The 16,716-nt window shown below is 43.0% G+C and overlaps 36 non-coding genes and 13 pseudogenes across 36 annotated transcripts; all 49 read left to right on the top strand.

Annotated features, from left to right (window-relative positions):
* The first annotated feature begins 30 nt into the window (after positions 1-30).
* LOC134888621 (5S ribosomal RNA) lies at positions 31-149 on the top strand (annotated as a pseudogene).
* A 107-nt stretch (positions 150-256) lies between these two features.
* Positions 257-375, top strand: LOC134900469 (5S ribosomal RNA). The gene has a single exon (XR_010173978.1). It is a non-coding gene; the product is annotated as a 5S ribosomal RNA (ribosomal RNA).
* A 107-nt stretch (positions 376-482) lies between these two features.
* On the top strand, positions 483-601 carry LOC135067821 (5S ribosomal RNA). Its single transcript, XR_010254030.1, has one exon. It is a non-coding gene; the product is annotated as a 5S ribosomal RNA (ribosomal RNA).
* Positions 602-708: 107 nt separating this feature from the next.
* On the top strand, positions 709-827 carry LOC134889866 (5S ribosomal RNA; annotated as a pseudogene).
* Positions 828-934: 107 nt separating this feature from the next.
* On the top strand, positions 935-1,053 carry LOC135066648 (5S ribosomal RNA). The gene has a single exon (XR_010252891.1). It is a non-coding gene; the product is annotated as a 5S ribosomal RNA (ribosomal RNA).
* Positions 1,054-1,160: 107 nt separating this feature from the next.
* On the top strand, positions 1,161-1,278 carry LOC134893063 (5S ribosomal RNA; annotated as a pseudogene).
* Positions 1,279-1,385: 107 nt separating this feature from the next.
* Positions 1,386-1,504, top strand: LOC134888829 (5S ribosomal RNA; annotated as a pseudogene).
* Positions 1,505-1,611: 107 nt separating this feature from the next.
* LOC134901495 (5S ribosomal RNA) lies at positions 1,612-1,730 on the top strand. Its single transcript, XR_010174985.1, has one exon. It is a non-coding gene; the product is annotated as a 5S ribosomal RNA (ribosomal RNA).
* Positions 1,731-1,837: 107 nt separating this feature from the next.
* Positions 1,838-1,956, top strand: LOC135069071 (5S ribosomal RNA). Its single transcript, XR_010255262.1, has one exon. It is a non-coding gene; the product is annotated as a 5S ribosomal RNA (ribosomal RNA).
* Positions 1,957-2,063: 107 nt separating this feature from the next.
* Positions 2,064-2,182, top strand: LOC135067137 (5S ribosomal RNA). Its single transcript, XR_010253361.1, has one exon. It is a non-coding gene; the product is annotated as a 5S ribosomal RNA (ribosomal RNA).
* A 107-nt stretch (positions 2,183-2,289) lies between these two features.
* LOC134900467 (5S ribosomal RNA) lies at positions 2,290-2,408 on the top strand. The gene has a single exon (XR_010173976.1). It is a non-coding gene; the product is annotated as a 5S ribosomal RNA (ribosomal RNA).
* Positions 2,409-2,515: 107 nt separating this feature from the next.
* On the top strand, positions 2,516-2,634 carry LOC135069465 (5S ribosomal RNA). Its single transcript, XR_010255645.1, has one exon. It is a non-coding gene; the product is annotated as a 5S ribosomal RNA (ribosomal RNA).
* Positions 2,635-2,741: 107 nt separating this feature from the next.
* On the top strand, positions 2,742-2,860 carry LOC135065603 (5S ribosomal RNA). The gene has a single exon (XR_010251880.1). It is a non-coding gene; the product is annotated as a 5S ribosomal RNA (ribosomal RNA).
* Positions 2,861-2,967: 107 nt separating this feature from the next.
* On the top strand, positions 2,968-3,085 carry LOC134893062 (5S ribosomal RNA; annotated as a pseudogene).
* Positions 3,086-3,192: 107 nt separating this feature from the next.
* LOC134888828 (5S ribosomal RNA) lies at positions 3,193-3,311 on the top strand (annotated as a pseudogene).
* A 107-nt stretch (positions 3,312-3,418) lies between these two features.
* On the top strand, positions 3,419-3,537 carry LOC134901484 (5S ribosomal RNA). The gene has a single exon (XR_010174974.1). It is a non-coding gene; the product is annotated as a 5S ribosomal RNA (ribosomal RNA).
* A 107-nt stretch (positions 3,538-3,644) lies between these two features.
* LOC135060781 (5S ribosomal RNA) lies at positions 3,645-3,763 on the top strand. Its single transcript, XR_010247174.1, has one exon. It is a non-coding gene; the product is annotated as a 5S ribosomal RNA (ribosomal RNA).
* Positions 3,764-3,870: 107 nt separating this feature from the next.
* On the top strand, positions 3,871-3,989 carry LOC134900466 (5S ribosomal RNA). Its single transcript, XR_010173975.1, has one exon. It is a non-coding gene; the product is annotated as a 5S ribosomal RNA (ribosomal RNA).
* Positions 3,990-4,096: 107 nt separating this feature from the next.
* Positions 4,097-4,215, top strand: LOC135060621 (5S ribosomal RNA). The gene has a single exon (XR_010247015.1). It is a non-coding gene; the product is annotated as a 5S ribosomal RNA (ribosomal RNA).
* A 107-nt stretch (positions 4,216-4,322) lies between these two features.
* Positions 4,323-4,441, top strand: LOC134891866 (5S ribosomal RNA; annotated as a pseudogene).
* Positions 4,442-4,548: 107 nt separating this feature from the next.
* Positions 4,549-4,667, top strand: LOC135066748 (5S ribosomal RNA). Its single transcript, XR_010252989.1, has one exon. It is a non-coding gene; the product is annotated as a 5S ribosomal RNA (ribosomal RNA).
* Positions 4,668-4,774: 107 nt separating this feature from the next.
* On the top strand, positions 4,775-4,893 carry LOC135067820 (5S ribosomal RNA). The gene has a single exon (XR_010254029.1). It is a non-coding gene; the product is annotated as a 5S ribosomal RNA (ribosomal RNA).
* A 107-nt stretch (positions 4,894-5,000) lies between these two features.
* On the top strand, positions 5,001-5,119 carry LOC134889865 (5S ribosomal RNA; annotated as a pseudogene).
* A 107-nt stretch (positions 5,120-5,226) lies between these two features.
* Positions 5,227-5,345, top strand: LOC135063027 (5S ribosomal RNA). The gene has a single exon (XR_010249367.1). It is a non-coding gene; the product is annotated as a 5S ribosomal RNA (ribosomal RNA).
* Positions 5,346-5,452: 107 nt separating this feature from the next.
* LOC134893060 (5S ribosomal RNA) lies at positions 5,453-5,570 on the top strand (annotated as a pseudogene).
* A 107-nt stretch (positions 5,571-5,677) lies between these two features.
* Positions 5,678-5,796, top strand: LOC134888827 (5S ribosomal RNA; annotated as a pseudogene).
* Positions 5,797-5,903: 107 nt separating this feature from the next.
* LOC134901472 (5S ribosomal RNA) lies at positions 5,904-6,022 on the top strand. Its single transcript, XR_010174963.1, has one exon. It is a non-coding gene; the product is annotated as a 5S ribosomal RNA (ribosomal RNA).
* Positions 6,023-6,129: 107 nt separating this feature from the next.
* Positions 6,130-6,248, top strand: LOC135063001 (5S ribosomal RNA). The gene has a single exon (XR_010249342.1). It is a non-coding gene; the product is annotated as a 5S ribosomal RNA (ribosomal RNA).
* Positions 6,249-6,355: 107 nt separating this feature from the next.
* Positions 6,356-6,474, top strand: LOC134900876 (5S ribosomal RNA). The gene has a single exon (XR_010174378.1). It is a non-coding gene; the product is annotated as a 5S ribosomal RNA (ribosomal RNA).
* A 107-nt stretch (positions 6,475-6,581) lies between these two features.
* Positions 6,582-6,700, top strand: LOC134900465 (5S ribosomal RNA). Its single transcript, XR_010173974.1, has one exon. It is a non-coding gene; the product is annotated as a 5S ribosomal RNA (ribosomal RNA).
* A 107-nt stretch (positions 6,701-6,807) lies between these two features.
* LOC134900464 (5S ribosomal RNA) lies at positions 6,808-6,926 on the top strand. Its single transcript, XR_010173973.1, has one exon. It is a non-coding gene; the product is annotated as a 5S ribosomal RNA (ribosomal RNA).
* Positions 6,927-7,033: 107 nt separating this feature from the next.
* On the top strand, positions 7,034-7,152 carry LOC135069463 (5S ribosomal RNA). Its single transcript, XR_010255643.1, has one exon. It is a non-coding gene; the product is annotated as a 5S ribosomal RNA (ribosomal RNA).
* Positions 7,153-7,259: 107 nt separating this feature from the next.
* Positions 7,260-7,378, top strand: LOC135063351 (5S ribosomal RNA). The gene has a single exon (XR_010249685.1). It is a non-coding gene; the product is annotated as a 5S ribosomal RNA (ribosomal RNA).
* Positions 7,379-7,485: 107 nt separating this feature from the next.
* Positions 7,486-7,604, top strand: LOC135064053 (5S ribosomal RNA). Its single transcript, XR_010250370.1, has one exon. It is a non-coding gene; the product is annotated as a 5S ribosomal RNA (ribosomal RNA).
* Positions 7,605-7,711: 107 nt separating this feature from the next.
* Positions 7,712-7,830, top strand: LOC134888239 (5S ribosomal RNA; annotated as a pseudogene).
* A 5,714-nt stretch (positions 7,831-13,544) lies between these two features.
* On the top strand, positions 13,545-13,663 carry LOC134902074 (5S ribosomal RNA). Its single transcript, XR_010175549.1, has one exon. It is a non-coding gene; the product is annotated as a 5S ribosomal RNA (ribosomal RNA).
* Positions 13,664-13,770: 107 nt separating this feature from the next.
* On the top strand, positions 13,771-13,889 carry LOC134884916 (5S ribosomal RNA). Its single transcript, XR_010169047.1, has one exon. It is a non-coding gene; the product is annotated as a 5S ribosomal RNA (ribosomal RNA).
* Positions 13,890-13,996: 107 nt separating this feature from the next.
* On the top strand, positions 13,997-14,115 carry LOC134900463 (5S ribosomal RNA). Its single transcript, XR_010173972.1, has one exon. It is a non-coding gene; the product is annotated as a 5S ribosomal RNA (ribosomal RNA).
* A 107-nt stretch (positions 14,116-14,222) lies between these two features.
* Positions 14,223-14,341, top strand: LOC135069462 (5S ribosomal RNA). The gene has a single exon (XR_010255642.1). It is a non-coding gene; the product is annotated as a 5S ribosomal RNA (ribosomal RNA).
* Positions 14,342-14,448: 107 nt separating this feature from the next.
* On the top strand, positions 14,449-14,567 carry LOC134901285 (5S ribosomal RNA). Its single transcript, XR_010174776.1, has one exon. It is a non-coding gene; the product is annotated as a 5S ribosomal RNA (ribosomal RNA).
* Positions 14,568-14,674: 107 nt separating this feature from the next.
* Positions 14,675-14,793, top strand: LOC134900462 (5S ribosomal RNA). The gene has a single exon (XR_010173971.1). It is a non-coding gene; the product is annotated as a 5S ribosomal RNA (ribosomal RNA).
* A 107-nt stretch (positions 14,794-14,900) lies between these two features.
* On the top strand, positions 14,901-15,020 carry LOC135062852 (5S ribosomal RNA). The gene has a single exon (XR_010249193.1). It is a non-coding gene; the product is annotated as a 5S ribosomal RNA (ribosomal RNA).
* A 107-nt stretch (positions 15,021-15,127) lies between these two features.
* On the top strand, positions 15,128-15,246 carry LOC135060374 (5S ribosomal RNA). Its single transcript, XR_010246768.1, has one exon. It is a non-coding gene; the product is annotated as a 5S ribosomal RNA (ribosomal RNA).
* A 107-nt stretch (positions 15,247-15,353) lies between these two features.
* LOC135070312 (5S ribosomal RNA) lies at positions 15,354-15,473 on the top strand. Its single transcript, XR_010256480.1, has one exon. It is a non-coding gene; the product is annotated as a 5S ribosomal RNA (ribosomal RNA).
* Positions 15,474-15,580: 107 nt separating this feature from the next.
* Positions 15,581-15,699, top strand: LOC134892219 (5S ribosomal RNA; annotated as a pseudogene).
* A 107-nt stretch (positions 15,700-15,806) lies between these two features.
* On the top strand, positions 15,807-15,925 carry LOC135061924 (5S ribosomal RNA). Its single transcript, XR_010248289.1, has one exon. It is a non-coding gene; the product is annotated as a 5S ribosomal RNA (ribosomal RNA).
* A 124-nt stretch (positions 15,926-16,049) lies between these two features.
* Positions 16,050-16,168, top strand: LOC135067819 (5S ribosomal RNA). The gene has a single exon (XR_010254028.1). It is a non-coding gene; the product is annotated as a 5S ribosomal RNA (ribosomal RNA).
* A 107-nt stretch (positions 16,169-16,275) lies between these two features.
* LOC134900461 (5S ribosomal RNA) lies at positions 16,276-16,394 on the top strand. Its single transcript, XR_010173970.1, has one exon. It is a non-coding gene; the product is annotated as a 5S ribosomal RNA (ribosomal RNA).
* Positions 16,395-16,501: 107 nt separating this feature from the next.
* LOC134888354 (5S ribosomal RNA) lies at positions 16,502-16,620 on the top strand (annotated as a pseudogene).
* The last annotated feature ends 96 nt before the right edge of the window (positions 16,621-16,716 follow it).

The raw sequence follows: 16,716 nt of genomic DNA, 5'->3' as shown, positions 1-16,716 counted from the left end.
AGAAAAGTTCTAACAGAAACCACAAAGCTCATCTACAGCCACACCACACTGGATACGCCCAATCTCATCTGATCTAGGAAGCTAAGCAGTGTTGAGCCTGGTTAGTACTTGGATGGGAGACCACTTGGGAATACAAGGTGCTGTAGATATTTTTATACTGCCAACACCGTACTGTTGATGCATTCCATTTTCAAAAGTATTCATTTATGAACCAGTAGTTAGAAGTAGAAAAGTTCTAACAGAAACCACAAAGCTCATCTACAGCCACACCACACTGGATACGCCCAATCTCATCTGATCTTGGAAGCTAAGCAGTGTTGGGCCTGGTTAGTACTTGGATGGGAGACCACCTGGGAATACAAGGTGCTGTAGATATTTTTATACTGCCAACACCGTTCTGTTGATGCATTCCATTTTCAAACGTATTCATTTATGAACCAGTATTTAGAAGTAGAAAAGTTCTAACAGAAACCACAAAGCTTATCTACAGCCACACAACACTGGATACGCCCAATCTCATCTGATCTTGGAAGCTAAGCAGTGTTGGGCCTGGTTAGTACTTGGATGGGAGACCACCTGGGAATACAAGGTGCTGTAGATATTTTTATACTGCCAACACCGTTCTGTTGATGCATTCCATTTTCAAACGTATTCATTTATGAACCAGTATTTAGAAGTAGAAAAGTTCTAACAGAAACCACAAAGCTTATCTACCGCCACACAACACTGGATACGCCCAATCTCATCTGATCTTGGAAGCTAAGCAGTGTTGGGCCTGGTTAGTACTTGGATGGGAGACCACCTGGGAATACACGGTGCTGTAGATATTTTTATACTGCCAACACCGTTCTGTTGATGAATTCCATTTTCAAACGTATTCATTTATGAACCAGTAGTTAGAAGTAGAAAAGTTCAAACAGAAACCGCAAAGCTCATCTATAGCCACACCACACTGGATACGCCCAATCTCATCTGATCTTGGAAGCTAAGCAGTGTTGGGCCTGGTTAGTACTTGGGTGGGAGATCACCTGGGAATACAAGGTGCTGTAGATATTTTTATACTGCCAACAACGTTCTGTTGATGCATTCCATTTTCAAACGTATTCATTTATGAACCAGTAGTTAGAAGTAGAAAAGTTCTAACAGAAACCACAAAGTTCATCTACAGCACACCACAATGGATACGCCCAATCTCATCTGATCTTGGAAGCTAAGCAGTGTTGGGCCTGTTTAGTACTTGGATGGGAGACCACCTGGGAATACAAGGTGCTGTAGACATTTTTATACTTCCAACACCGTTCTGTTGATGCATTCAATTTTCAAATGTATTCATTTATGAACCAGTAGTTAGAAGTAGAAAAGTTCAAACAGAAACCACAAAGCTCATCTACAGCTACACCACACTGGATACGCCCAATCTCATCTGATCTTGGAAGCTAAGCAGTATTGGGCCTGGTTATTACTTGGATGGGAGACCACCTGGGAATACAAGGTGCTGTAGATATTTTTATACTGCCAACACCGTTCTGTTGATGCATTCCATTTTCAAACGTATTCATTTATGAACCAGTAGTTAGAAGTAGAAAAGTTCTAACAGAAACCACGAAGCTCATCTACAGCCACACCACACTGGATGCGCCCAATCTCATCTGATCTTGGAAGCTAAGCAGTGTTGGGCCTGGTTAGTACTTGGATGGGAGACCACCTGGGAATACAAGGTGCTGTAGATATTTTTATACTGCCAACACCGTTCTGTTGATGCATTCCATTTTCAAACATATTCATTTATGAACCAGTAGTTAGAAGTAGAAACGTTCTAACAGAAACCACTCAGCTCATCTACTGCCACACTACACTGGATACGCCCAATCTCATCTGATCTTGGAAGCTAAGCAGTGTTGGGCCTGGTTAGTACTTTGATGGGAGACCACCTGGGAATACAAGGTGCTGTAGATATTTTTATACTGCCAACACCGTTCTGTTGATGCATTCCATTTTCAAACGTATTCATTTATGAACCAGTAGTTAAAAGTAGAAAAGTTCTAACAGAAACCACAAAGCTCATCTACAGCCACACCGCACTGGATACGCCCAATCTCATCTGATCTTGGAATCTAAGCAGTGTTGGGCCTGGTTAGTACTTGGATGGGAGACCACCTGGGAATACAAGGTGCTGTAGATATTTTTATACTGCCAACACCGTTCTGTTGATGCATTCCATTTTCAAATGTATTCATTTATGAACCAGTAGTTAGAAGTAGAAAAGTTCTAACAGAAACCATAAAGCTCATCTACAGCCACACCACACTGGATACGCCCAATCTCATCTGATCTTGGAAGCTAAGCAGTGTTGGGCCTGGTTAGTACTTGGATGGGAGACCACCTGGGAATACAAGGTGCTGTAGATATTTTTATACTGCCAACACCGTTCTGTTGATGCATTCCATTTTCAAATGTATTCATTTATGAACCAGTAGTTAGAAGTAGAAAAGTTCTAACAGAAATCACAAAGTTCATCTACAGCCACACCACACTGGATATGCCCAATCTCATCTGATCTTGGAAGCTAAGCAGTGTTGGGCCTGGTTAGTTCTTGGATGGGAGACCACCTGGGAATACAAGGTGCTGTAGATATTTTTATACTGCCAACACCGTTCTGTTGATGCATTCCATTTTCAAACATATTCATTTATGAACCAGTAGTTAGAAGTAGAAAAGTTCAAACAGAAACCACAAAGCTCATCTACAGCCACACCACACTGGATACGCCCAATCTCATCTGATCTTGGAAGCTAAGCCGTGTTGGGCCTGGTTAGTACTTTGATGGGAGACCACCTGGGAATACAAGGTGCTGTAGATATTTTTATACTGCCAACAACGTTCTGTTGATGCATTCCATTTTCAAACGTATTCATTTATGAACCAGTAGTTAGAAGTAGAAAAGTTCTAACAGAAACCACAAAGTTCATCTACAGCACACCACAATGGATACGCCCAATCTCATCTGATCTTGGAAGCTAAGCAGTGTTGGGCCTGTTTAGTACTTGGATGGGAGACCACCTGGGAATACAAGGTGCTGTAGACATTTTTATACTTCCAACACCGTTCTGTTGATGCATTCAATTTTCAAATGTATTCATTTATGAACCAGTAGTTAGAAGTAGAAAAGTTCAAACAGAAACCACAAAGCTCATCTACAGCTACACCACACTGGATACGCCCAATCTCATCTGATCTTGGAAGCTAAGCAGTATTGGGCCTGGTTATTACTTGGATGGGAGACCACCTGGGAATACAAGGTGCTGTAGATATTTTTATACTGCCAACACCGTTCTGTTGATGCATTCCATTTTCAAACGTATTCATTTATGAACCAGTAGTTAGAAGTAGAAAAGTTCTAACAGAAACCACGAAGCTCATCTACAGCCACACCACACTGGATGCGCCCAATCTCATCTGATCTTGGAAGCTAAGCAGTGTTGGGCCTGGTTAGTACTTGGATGGGAGACCACCTGGGAATACAAGGTGCTGTAGATATTTTTATACTGCCAACACCGTTCTGTTGATGCATTCCATTTTCAAACATATTTATTTATGAACCAGTAGTTAGAAGTAGAAACGTTCTAACAGAAACCACTCAGCTCATCTACAGCCACACTACACTGGATACGCCCAATCTCATCTGATCTTGGAAGCTAAGCAGTGTTGGGCCTGGTTAGTACTTGGATGGGAGACCACCTGGGAATACAAGGTGCTGTAGATATTTTTATACTGCCAACACCGTTCTGTTGATGCATTCCATTTTCAAACGTATTCATTTATGAACCAGTAGTTAGAAGTAGAAAAGTTCTAACAGAAACCATAAAGCTCATCTACAGCCACACCACACTGGATACGCCCAATCTCATCTGATCTTGGAAGCTAAGCAGTGTTGGGCCTGGTTAGTACTTGGATGGGAGACCACCTGGGAATACAAGGTGCTGTAGATATTTTTATACTGCCAACACCGTTCTGTTGATGCATTCCATTTTCAAACGTATTCATTTATGAACCAGTAGTTAAAAGTAGAAAAGTTCTAACAGAAACCACAAAGCTCATCTACAGCAACACCGCACTGGATACGCCCAATCTCATCTGATCTTGGAAGCTAAGCAGTGTTGGGCCTGGTTAGTACTTGGATGGGAGACCACCTGGGAATACAAGGTGCTGTAGATATTTTTATACTGCCAACACCGTTCTGTTGATGCATTCCATTTTCAAACGTATTCATTTATGAACCAGTAGTTAAAAGTAGAAAAGTTCTAACAGAAATCACAAAGCTCATCTACAGCCACACCACACTGGATACGCCCAATCTCATCTGATCTAGAAAGCTAAGCAGTGTTGAGCCTGGTTAGTACTTGGATGGGAGACCACTTGGGAATACAAGGTGCTGTAGATATTTTTATACTGCCAACACCGTACTGTTGATGCATTCCATTTTCAAAAGTATTCATTTATGAACCAGTAGTTAGAAGTAGAAAAGTTCTAACAGAAACCACAAAGCTCATCTACAGCCACACCACACTGGATACGCCCAATCTCATCTGATCTTGGAAGCTAAGCAGTGTTGGGCCTGGTTAGTACTTGGATGGGAGACCACCTGGGAATACAAGGTCCTGTAGATATTTTTATACTGCCAACACCGTTCTGTTGATGCATTCCATTTTCAAACCTATTCATTTATGAACCAGTATTTAGAAGTAGAAAAGTTCTAACAGAAACCACAAAGCTTATCTACAGCCACACAACACTGGATACGCCCAATCTCATCTGATCTTGGAAGCTAAGCAGTGTTGGGCCTGGTTAGTACTTGGATGGGAGACCACCTGGGAATACAAGGTGCTGTAGATATTTTTATACTGCCAACACCGTTCTGTTGATGCATTCCATTTTCAAACGTATTCATTTATGAACCAGTATTTAGAAGTAGAAAAGTTCTAACAGAAACCACAAAGCTTATCTACCGCCACACAACACTGGATACGCCCAATCTCATCTGATCTTGGAAGCTAAGCAGTGTTGGGCCTGGTTAGTACTTGGATGGGAGACCACCTGGGAATACACGGTGCTGTAGATATTTTTATACTGCCAACACCGTTCTGTTGATGCATTCCATTTTCAAACGTATTCATTTATGAACCAGTAGTTAGAAGTAGAAAAGTTCAAACAGAAACCGCAAAGCTCATCTACAGCCACACCACACTGGATACGCCCAATCTCATCTGATCTTGGAAGCTAAGCAGTGTTGGGCCTGGTTAGTACTTGGGTGGGAGATCACCTGGGAATACAAGGTGCTGTAGATATTTTTATACTGCCAACAACGTTCTGTTGATGCATTCCATTTTCAAACGTATTCATTTATGAACCAGTAGTTAGAAGTAGAAAAGTTCTAACAGAAACCACAAAGTTCATCTACAGCACACCACAATGGATACGCCCAATCTCATCTGATCTTGGAAGCTAAGCAGTGTTGGGCCTGTTTAGTACTTGGATGGGAGACCACCTGGGAATACAAGGTGCTGTAGACATTTTTATACTTCCAACACCGTTCTGTTGATGCATTCAATTTTCAAATGTATTCATTTATGAACCAGTAGTTAGAAGTAGAAAAGTTCAAACAGAAACCACAAAGCTCATCTACAGCTACACCACACTGGATACGCCCAATCTCATCTGATCTTGGAAGCTAAGCAGTATTGGGCCTGGTTATTACTTGGATGGGAGACCACCTGGGAATACAAGGTGCTGTAGATATTTTTATACTGCCAACACCGTTCTGTTGATGCATTCCATTTTCAAACGTATTCATTTATGAACCAGTAGTTAGAAGTAGAAAAGTTCTAACAGAAACCACGAAGCTCATCTACAGCCACACCACACTGGATGCGCCCAATCTCATCTGATCTTGGAAGCTAAGCAGTGTTGGGCCTGGTTAGTACTTGGATGGGAGACCACCTGGGAATACAAGGTGCTGTAGATATTTTTATACTGCCAACACCGTTCTGTTGATGCATTCCATTTTCAAACATATTCATTTATGAACCAGTAGTTAGAAGTAGAAACGTTCTAACAGAAACCACTCAGCTCATCTACAGCCACACTACACTGGATACGCCCAATCTCATCTGATCTTGGAAGCTAAGCAGTGTTGGGCCTGGTTAGTACTTCGATGGGAGACCACCTGGGAATACAAGGTGCTGTAGATATTTTTATACTGCCAACACCGTTCTGTTGATGCATTCCATTTTCAAACGTATTCATTTATGAACCAGTAGTTAAAAGTAGAAAAGTTCTAACAGAAACCACAAAGCTCATCTACAGCCACACCGCACTGGATACGCCCAATCTCATCTGATCTTGGAAGCTAAGCAGTGTTGGGCCTGGTTAGTACTTGGATGGGAGACCACCTGGGAATACAAGGTGCTGTAGATATTTTTATACTGCCAACACCGTTCTGTTGATGCATTCCATTTTCAAACGTATTCATTTATGAACCAGCAGTTAGAAGTAGAAAAGTTCTAACAGAAACCACAAAGCTCATCTACAGCCACACCACACTGGATACGCCCAATCTCATCTGATCTTGGAAGCTAAGCAGTGTTGGGCCTGGTTAGTACTTGGATGGGAGACCACCTGGGAATACAAGGTGCTGTAGATATTTTTATACTGCCAACACCGTTCTGTTGATGCATTCCATTTTCAAATGTATTCATTTATGAACCAGTAGTTAGAAGTAGAAAAGTTCTAACAGAAACCATAAAGCTCATCTACAGCCACACCACACTGGATACGCCCAATCTCATCTGATCTTGGAAGCTAAGCAGTGTTGGGCCTGGTTAGTACTTGGATGGGAGACCACCTGGGAATACAAGGTGCTGTAGATAATTTTATACTGCAAACACCGTTCTGTTGATGCATTCTATTTTAAAACATATTCATTTATGAACCAGTAGTTAGAAGTAGAAAAGTTCTAACAGAAACCACAAAGTTCATCTACAGCCACACCACACTGGATATGCCCAATCTCATCTGATCTTGGAAGCTAAGCAGTGTTGGGCCTGGTTAGTTCTTGGATGGGAGACCACCTGGGAATACAAGGTGCTGTAGATATTTTTATACTGCCAACACCGTTCTGTTGATGCATTCCATTTTCAAACATATTCATTTATGAACCAGTAGTTAGAAGTAGAAAAGTTCAAACAGAAACCACAAAGCTCATCTACAGCCACACCACACTGGATACGCCCAATCTCATCTGATCTTGGAAGCTAAGCCGTGTTGGGCCTGGTTAGTACTTGGATGGGAGACCACCTGGGAATACAAGGTGCTGTAGATATTTTTATACTGCCAACACCGTTCTGTTGATGCATTCCATTTTCAAATGTATTCATTTATGAACCAGTAGTTAGAAGTAGAAAAGTTCTAACAGAAACCATAAAGCTCATCTACAGCCACACCACACTGGATACGCCCAATCTCATCTGATCTTGGAAGCTAAGCAGTGTTGGGCCTGGTTAGTACTTGGATGGGAGACCACCTGGGTATACAAGGTGCTGTAGATAATTTTATACTGCCAACACCGTTCTGTTGATGCATTCCATTTTAAAGCATATTCATTTATGAACCAGTAGTTAGAAGTAGAAAAGTTCTAACAGAAACCACAAAGTTCATCTACAGCCACACCACACTGGATACGCCCAATCTCATCTGATCTTGGAAACTAAGCAGTGTTGGGCCTGGTTAGTACTTGGATGGGAGACCACCTGGTAATACAAGGTGCTGTAGATATTTTTATACTGCCAACACCGTTCTGTTGATGCATTCCATTTTCAAACGTATTCATTTATGAACCAGCTGTTAGAAGTACAGATGTAGCCACCTTTATCTTGAGTGGCCGCGGCGGTTGTCCCGTTCGACCATACGCAGCGTACTGTGGCGTAGCGAGGCGCGCCTAGCCACAGAGAGGCTATCTAATCGCACGGAGACAGACATTTGACGTTTGGCGTTACCTTTACGTGTAATACCTGCGATCAGCCACCAGATGTCGCTTTTTACAATCACCACTGCGCATGCGTGTGGTCTCTCGTAAAATACAATACTGACATACATAATAAGGACTACTTTACTAAGGCGTCTCATTACGCTGCATACAGCAAATACTGTACTCATTACGCTGCATTATTTAATACAGTACTGTATATACAGTACGACACCGACGCAAATACAGTAGTACAGCATACAGTATATGATCCATCTACAATACTTTATGAATACTGTATGTGAGCGTCCAAGTCCCGCAGACAAAACACAGTACTGTAAAACCAGTAGTGTACACTGTCGCAAATGGATGTGTGTTACAAGTTCACTATTGCCTCTCAAGATTAGGAATTTTCTACAGTATGTTATCGTCCTAATCCCGTAGCCATTACAGCATAATCAAAACCAACGGATTTATACATTTGTCTGCGGCGAAGTGGTGAAGTGTTTCGCTTCCTATACTCAGAGTCCAGGGTTCGATTCCTTAAGTACGAATGCATGTTACTGTAGTATTTTTCAGACACTTTATTATTTTTTTTATTCACATACTGTAAACCAGGGCATACAGTAGCTGCATGAGCGGTTCTATGCGATCGAGTCCGGTGTACCATAATGTGCAGGTTCTATGCAGGTTAAGGTACTATGCTCCGTACACAGTACACATACAATTCTGTAGCTGGGCAGACTGAATAGAAATGGCTACCACCTATGACTCCTTGCCCCACAGAGGCCCTAGGCTACGGAGCAAGTAATAGTCCAGATTGTACAGACTATGGGGCAATGCTGAAGGAGCGTCACAATCCCCTAGCTAAAATACACAGTATGCATATTATGGTACACCGGACTCGATGACATACTGTAGCACACTGGCAAAATGGCGCAGCTCACCCAGAGCATAGGGACGGTCACGTACAGCAGCAATGCTTATGCTCAATGAGCGATCCAGACGTCGTGCGTCTCAGACGTCGTGCGTCTCAGACGTCGTGCGTTCCAGGCATTCAACGTACAGTACTGTAGTTACTGTACTTTGTGACAGTTTCCCTTAGTTTTAAATATGCCCTTTCTTTGACCACAGTATTTTCCACTGTCTTGCCTTACGCCCTTCCCTCCTGGGAGCCTTCACAGGTCTTATGCTATACACAAATACCGAAGATGCACAGTCCGTCAGAATACACTCATTTCATTCACGCTGTTTGGGTGCATTTAGCGTAAAGAATCGCTCCTGCAGATGTACTTTGATTTATGTGAAACCTGTGTGCATCCTTCCATTGACTGTCTTACAATGTAAATAAAATAATACAGTGCATTATTACAGAAAAAAAAAAAAAAAGAAAGAAAGCACATCATGTCTCGAACCCTGGACCCCCAGTGAGGGAGGTGGGAGCCTTCACCCCTAGCCCACGATGCCTCATGAGAGATTTCTAATTTCATGTGTGAAAGTACTGCAAACAGCGCCCGGCCCTCGCCCCATTGCTGTTGGTTTATGCCTTAGAGGACTCGGACGCTCGCATTTGTAAAGCACGGTGTTTTCCTCCGCCTTCTGCTAGCCTGTTGCCCTTCCCCCATGGGAGCCTGCACAGATCATGCAGTAGACAGGGAGGGAATGCAGGTCATGTGCAATACACAAACGCCCACTGTAGTACTATTTTGCTCACTTACAGTACCGTACTGTAGGTTGCATTTAGCGTAAAGAATCGCTCCTGCAGATGTACTTTGATTTATGTGAAACCTGTGTGCATCCTTCCATTGGATGTACTGTATTGGAGAAAAAAAAAAAATGTTAAAGTGAATGTCACGGGAACACATTAAAAATAAGGTTGGCACTTCCTTCCCATTGGTGTTGGTTTACAGTATGCCGTAGTGTACTCGGACGCTCATGTACTGTAATTGCATTTCAAAGGCACAGTATTTTCCATCGTCTCCCCCCTACCCCCATCGCCCTTCCCCCCTGGGGGCCTGCACAGGGAGGAAATTCAGGTCCTGTGCAATGCACAAACGCTGAAGATCTACAGTACTGTTTTGCTTAGTTGGTAGCGTCAGAATACACTCATTTCATTCACGCTGTTTGGGTGCATTTAGCGTAAAGAATCGCTCCTGCAGATGTACTTTGATTTATGTGAAACCTGTGTGCATCCTTCCATTGACTGTCTTACAATGTAAATAAAATAATACAGTGCATTATTACAGAAAAAAAAAAAAAAAAGAAAGAAAGCACATCATGTCTCGAACCCTGGACCCCCAGTGAGGGAGGTGGGAGCCTTCACCCCTAGCCCACGACGCCTCATGAGAGATTTCTAATTTCATGTGTGAAAGTACTGCAAACAGCGCCCGGCCCCCGCCCCATTGCTGTTGGTTTATGCCTTAGAGGACTCGGACGCTCGCATTTGTAAAGCACGGTGTTTTCCTCCGCCTTCTGCTAGCCTGTTGCCCTTCCCCCATGGGAGCCTGCACAGATCATGCAGTAGACAGGGAGGGAATGCAGGTCATGTGCAATACACAAACGCCCACTGTAGTACTATTTTGCTCACTTACAGTACCGTACTGTAGGTTGCATTTAGCGTAAAGAATCGCTCCTGCAGATGTACTTTGATTTATGTGAAACCTGTGTGCATCCTTCCATTGGATGTACTGTATTGGAGAGAAAAAAAAAATGTTAAAGTGAATGTCACGGGAACACATTAAAAATAAGGTTGGCACTTCCTTCCCATTGGTGTTGGTTTACAGTATGCCGTAGTGTACTCGGACGCTCATGTACTGTAATTGCATTTCAAAGGCACAGTATTTTCCATCGTCTCCCCCCTACCCCCATCGCCCTTCCCCCCTGGGGGCCTGCACAGGGAGGAAATTCAGGTCCTGTGCAATGCACAAACGCTGAAGATCTACAGTACTGTTTTGCTTAGTTGGTAGCGTCAGAATACACTCATTTCATTCACGCTGTTTGGGTGCATTTAGCGTAAAGAATCGCTCCTGCAGATGTACTTTGATTTATGTGAAACCTGTGTGCATCCTTCCATTGACTGTCTTACAATGTAAATAAAATAATACAGTGCATTATTACAGAAAAAAAAAAAAAAAGAAAGAAAGCACATCATGTCTCGAACCCTGGACCCCCAGTGAGGGAGGTGGGAGCCTTCACCCCTAGCCCACGACGCCTCATGAGAGATTTCTAATTTCATGTGTGAAAGTACTGCAAACAGCGCCCGGCCCCCGCCCCATTGCTGTTGGTTTATGCCTTAGAGGACTCGGACGCTCACATTTGTAAAGCACGGTGTTTTCCTCCGCCTTCTGCTAGCCTGTTGCCCTTCCCCCATGGGAGCCTGCACAGATCATGCAGTAGACAGGGAGGGAATGCAGGTCATGTGCAATACACAAACGCCCACTGTAGTACTATTTTGCTCACTTACAGTACCGTACTGTAGGTTGCATTTAGCGTAAAGAATCGCTCCTGCAGATGTACTTTGATTTATGTGAAACCTGTGTGCATCCTTCCATTGGATGTACTGTATTGGAGAGAAAAAAAAAAATGTTAAAGTGAATGTCACGGGAACACATTAAAAATAAGGTTGGCACTTCCTTCCCATTGGTGTTGGTTTACAGTATGCCGTAGTGTACTCAGACGCTCATGTACTGTAATTGCATTTCAAAGGCACAGTATTTTCCATCGTCTCCCCCCTACCCCCATCGCCCTTCCCCCCTGGGGGCCTGCACAGGGAGGAAATTCAGGTCCTGTGCAATGCACAAACGCTGAAGATCTACAGTACTGTTTTGCTTAGTTGGTAGCGTCAGAATACACTCATTTCATTCACGCTGTTTGGGTGCATTTAGCGTAAAGAATCGCTCCTGCAGATGTACTTTGATTTATGTGAAACCTGTGTGCATCCTTCCATTGACTGTCTTACAATGTAAATAAAATAATACAGTGCATTATTACAGAAAAAAAAAAAAAAAAGAAAGAAAGCACATCATGTCTCGAACCCTGGACCCCCAGTGAGGGAGGTGGGAGCCTTCACCCCTAGCCCACGATGCCTCATGAGAGATTTCTAATTTCATGTGTGAAAGTACTGCAAACAGCGCCCGGCCCTCGCCCCATTGCTGTTGGTTTATGCCTTAGAGGACTCGGACGCTCGCATTTGTAAAGCACGGTGTTTTCCTCCGCCTCCTGCTAGCCTGTTGCCCTTCCCCCATGGGAGCCTGCACAGATCATGCAGTAGACAGGGAGGGAATGCAGGTCATGTGCAATACACAAACGCCCACTGTAGTACTATTTTGCTCACTTACAGTACCGTACTGTAGGTTGCATTTAGCGTAAAGAATCGCTCCTGCAGATGTACTTTGATTTACAGTATGTGAAACCTGTGTGCATCCTTCCATTGGATGTACTGTATTGGAGAGAAAAAAAAAAATGTTAAAGTGAATGTCACGGGAACACATTAAAAATAAGGTTGGCACTTCCTTCCCATTGGTGTTGGTTTACAGTATGCCGTAGTGTACTCGGACGCTCATGTACTGTAATTGCATTTCAAAGGCACAGTATTTTCCATCGTCTCCCCCCTACCCCCATCGCCCTTCCCCCCTGGGGGCCTGCACAGGGAGGAAATTCAGGTCCTGTGCAATGCACAAACGCTGAAGATCTACAGTACTGTTTTGCTTAGTTGGTAGCGTCAGAATACACTCATTTCATTCACGCTGTTTGGGTGCATTTAGCGTAAAGAATCGCTCCTGCAGATGTACTTTGATTTATGTGAAACCTGTGTGCATCCTTCCATTGACTGTCTTACAATGTAAATAAAATAATACAGTGCATTATTACAGAAAAAAAAAAAAAAAGAAAGAAAGCACATCATGTCTCGAACCCTGGACCCCCAGTGAGGGAGGTGGGAGCCTTCACCCCTAGCCCATGACGCCTCATGAGAGATTTCTAATTTCATGTGTGAAAGTACTGCAAACAGCGCCCGGCCCCCGCCCCATTGCTGTTGGTTTATGCCTTAGAGGACTCGGACGCTCGCATTTGTAAAGCACGGTGTTTTCCTCCGCCTTCTGCTAGTCCTCCATTCCCATTATGCATTAGCGAACTCAGACGCTCATATATTTTAAAAGCACGGTGTTTATACATTGTACTGTACATTCTTCCTTTTACACAATTACTGTAGTTGCGTCTCCATACACATACAGTACTGTACTCCATACTTTTTCCACCGCCTCCCGTTACGCCTACAGTATTGCCAGAGCTGTAGATCAATCCGCCGCTATACTGTACGATCGAAAGTACTGGATTAGTGGAGCATTAGCCACACAGTGGTGGAGATGTGTAATGCATGATGAGTATCTAGATCGTCTCAACGCGCCTGCCTGTGATTAAACTCAGCTATCGCCTTAGCGTGGCTAAACGCCCGTCTCGGCGGAGAAACAGTCAAGATAAAGGTGGCTACATCTGTAGAAAAGTTCTAACAGAAACCACAAAGCTCATCTACAGCCACACCACACTGGATACGCCCAATCTCATCTGATCTTGGAAGCTAAACAGTGTTGGGCCTGGTTAGTACTTGGATGGGAGACCACCTGGGAATACAAGGTGCTGTAGATAATTTTATACTGCCAACACCGTTCTGTTGATGCATTCCATTTTCAAACGTATTCATTTATGAACCAGCAGTTAGAAGTAGAAAAGTTCTAACAGAAACCACAAAGCTCATCTACAGCCACACAACACTGGATATGCCCAATCTCATCTGATCTTGGAAGCTAAGCAGTGTTGGGCCTGGTTAGTACTTGGATGGGAGACCACCTGGGAATACAAGGTGCTGTAGATATTTTTATACTGCCAACACCGTTCTGTTGATGCATTCCATTTTCAAATGTATTCATTTATGAACCAGTAGTTAGAAGTAGAAAAGTTCTAACAGAAACCATAAAGCTCATCTACAGCCACACCACACTGGATACGCCCAATCTCATCTGATCTTGGAAGCTAAGCAGTGTTGGGCCTGGTTAGTACTTGGATGGGAGACCACCTGGGAATACAAGGTGCTGTAGATAATTTTATACTGCAAACACCGTTCTGTTGATGCATTCCATTTTAAAACATATTCATTTATGAACCAGTAGTTAGAAGTAGAAAAGTTCTAACAGAAACCACAAAGTTCATCTACAGCCACACCACACTGGATATGCCCAATCTCATCTGATCTTGGAAGCTAAGCAGTGTTGGGCCTGGTTAGTTCTTGGATGGGAGACCACCTGGGAATACAAGGTGCTGTAGATATTTTCATACTGCCAACACCGTTCTGTTGATGCATTCCATTTTCAAACGTATTCATTTATGAACCAGTAGTTAGAAGTAGAAAAGTTCAAACAGAAACCACAAAGCTCATCTACAGCCACACCACACTGGATACGCCCAATCTCATCTGATCTTGGAAGCTAAGCAGTGTTGGGCCTGGTTAGTACTTTGATGGGAGACCACCTGGGAATACAAGGTGCTGTAGATATTTTTATACTGCCAACACCGTTCTGTTGATGCATTCCATTTTCAAACGTATTCATTTATGAACCAGTAGTTACAAGTAGAAAAGTTCTAACATAAACCACAAAGCTCATCTACAGCCACACCACACTGGATACGCCCAATCTCATCTGATCTTGGAAGCTAAGCAGTGTTGGGCCTGGTTAGTACTTGGATGGGAGACCACCTGGGAATACAAGGTGCTGTAGATATTTTTATACTGCCAACAACGTTCTGTTGATGCATTCCATTTTCAAATGTATTCATTTATGAACCAGTAGTTAGAAGTAGAAAAGTTCTAACAGAAACCATGAAGCTCATCTACAGCCACACCACACTGGATACGCCCAATCTCATCTGATCTTGGAAGCTAAGCAGTGTTGGGCCTGGTTAGTACTTGGATGGGAGACCACCTGGGAATACATAGGTGCTGTAGATATTTTTATACTGCCAACACCGTTCTGTTGATGCATTCCATTTTCAAACGTATTCATTTATGAACCAGTAGTTAGAAGTAGAAAAGTTCTAACAGAAACCACAAATTTTATCTACAGCCACACCACACTGGATACGCCCAATCTCATCTGATCTTGGAAGCAAAGCAGTGTTGGGCCTGGTTAGTACTTGGATGGGAGACCACCTGGGAATACAAGGTGCTGTAGATATTTTTATACTGCCAACACCGTTCTGTTGATGCATTCCATTTTCAAACGTATTCATTTATGAACCAGTAGTTAGAAGTAGAAAAGTTCTAACAGAAACCATAAAGCTCATCTACAGCCACACCACACTGGATACGCCCAATCTCATCTGATCTTGGAAGCTAAGCAGTGTTGGGCCTGGTTAGTACTTGGATGGGAGACCACCTGGGAATACATAGGTGCTGTAAATATTTTTATACTGCCAACACCGTTCTGTTGATGCATTCCATTTTCAAACGTATTCATTTATGAACCAGTAGTTAGAAGTAGAAAAGTTCTAACAGAAACCACAAAGCTCATGTACAGCCACACCACACTGGATACGCCCAATCTCATCTGATCTAGGAAGCTAAGCAGTGTTGAGCCTGGTTAGTACTTGGATGGGAGACCACCTGGGAATACAAGGTGCTGTAGATATTTTTATACTGCCAACACCGTACTGTTGATGCATTCCATTTTCAAAAGTATTCATTTATGAACCAGTAGTTAGAAGTAGAAAAGTTCTAACAGAAACCACAAAGCTCATCTACAGCCACACCACACTGGATACGCCCAATCTCATCTGATCTTGGAAGCTAAGCAGTGTTGGGCCTGGTTAGTATTTGGATGGGAGACCACCTGGGAATACAAGGTGCTGTAGATATTTTTATACTGCCAACACCGTTCTGTTGATGCATTCCATTTTCAAACGCATTCCATTTTCAAACGTATTCATTTATGAACCAGTAGTTAGAAGTAGAAAAGTTCTAACAGAAACCACAAAGCTCATCTACAGCCACACAACACTGGATACGCCCAATCTCATCTGATCTTGGAAGCTAAGCAGTGTTGGGCCTGGTTAGTACTTGGATGGGAGACCACCTGGGAATACAAGGTGCTGTAGATATTTTTATACTGCCAACACCGTTCTGTTGATGCATTCCATTTTCAAATGTATTCATTTATGAACCAGTAGTTAGAAGTAGAAAAGTTCTAACAGAAACCATAAAGTTCATCTACAGCCACACCACACTGGATACGCCCAATCTCATCTGATCTTGGAAGCTAAGCAGTGTTGGGCCTGGTTAGTACTTGGATGGGAGACCACCTGGGAATACAAGGTGCTGTAGATAATTTTATACTGCAAACACCGTTCTGTTGATGCATTCCATTTTAAAACATATTCATTTATGAACCAGTAGTTAGAAGTAGAAAAGTTCTAACAGAAACCACAAAGTTCATCTACAGCCACACCACACTGGATATGCCCAATCTCCTCTGATCTTGGAAGCTAAGCAGTGTTGGGCCTGGTTAGTTCTTGGATGGGAGACCACCTGGGAATACAAGGTGCTGTAGATATTTTTATACTGCCAACACCGTTCTGTTGATGCATTCCATTTTCAAACGTATTCATTTATGAACCAGTAGTTAGAAGTAGAAAAGTTCAAACAGAAA

The sequence above is a fragment of the Pseudophryne corroboree genome, chromosome 3, assembly GCF_028390025.1.
Source record: "Pseudophryne corroboree isolate aPseCor3 chromosome 3, aPseCor3.hap2, whole genome shotgun sequence".
Taxonomy (NCBI): Eukaryota; Metazoa; Chordata; class Amphibia; order Anura; family Myobatrachidae; genus Pseudophryne; species Pseudophryne corroboree.
The sequence above is the reverse complement of the archived record's forward strand: the minus strand, read 5'-3'. Positions and strand labels throughout refer to the sequence as shown.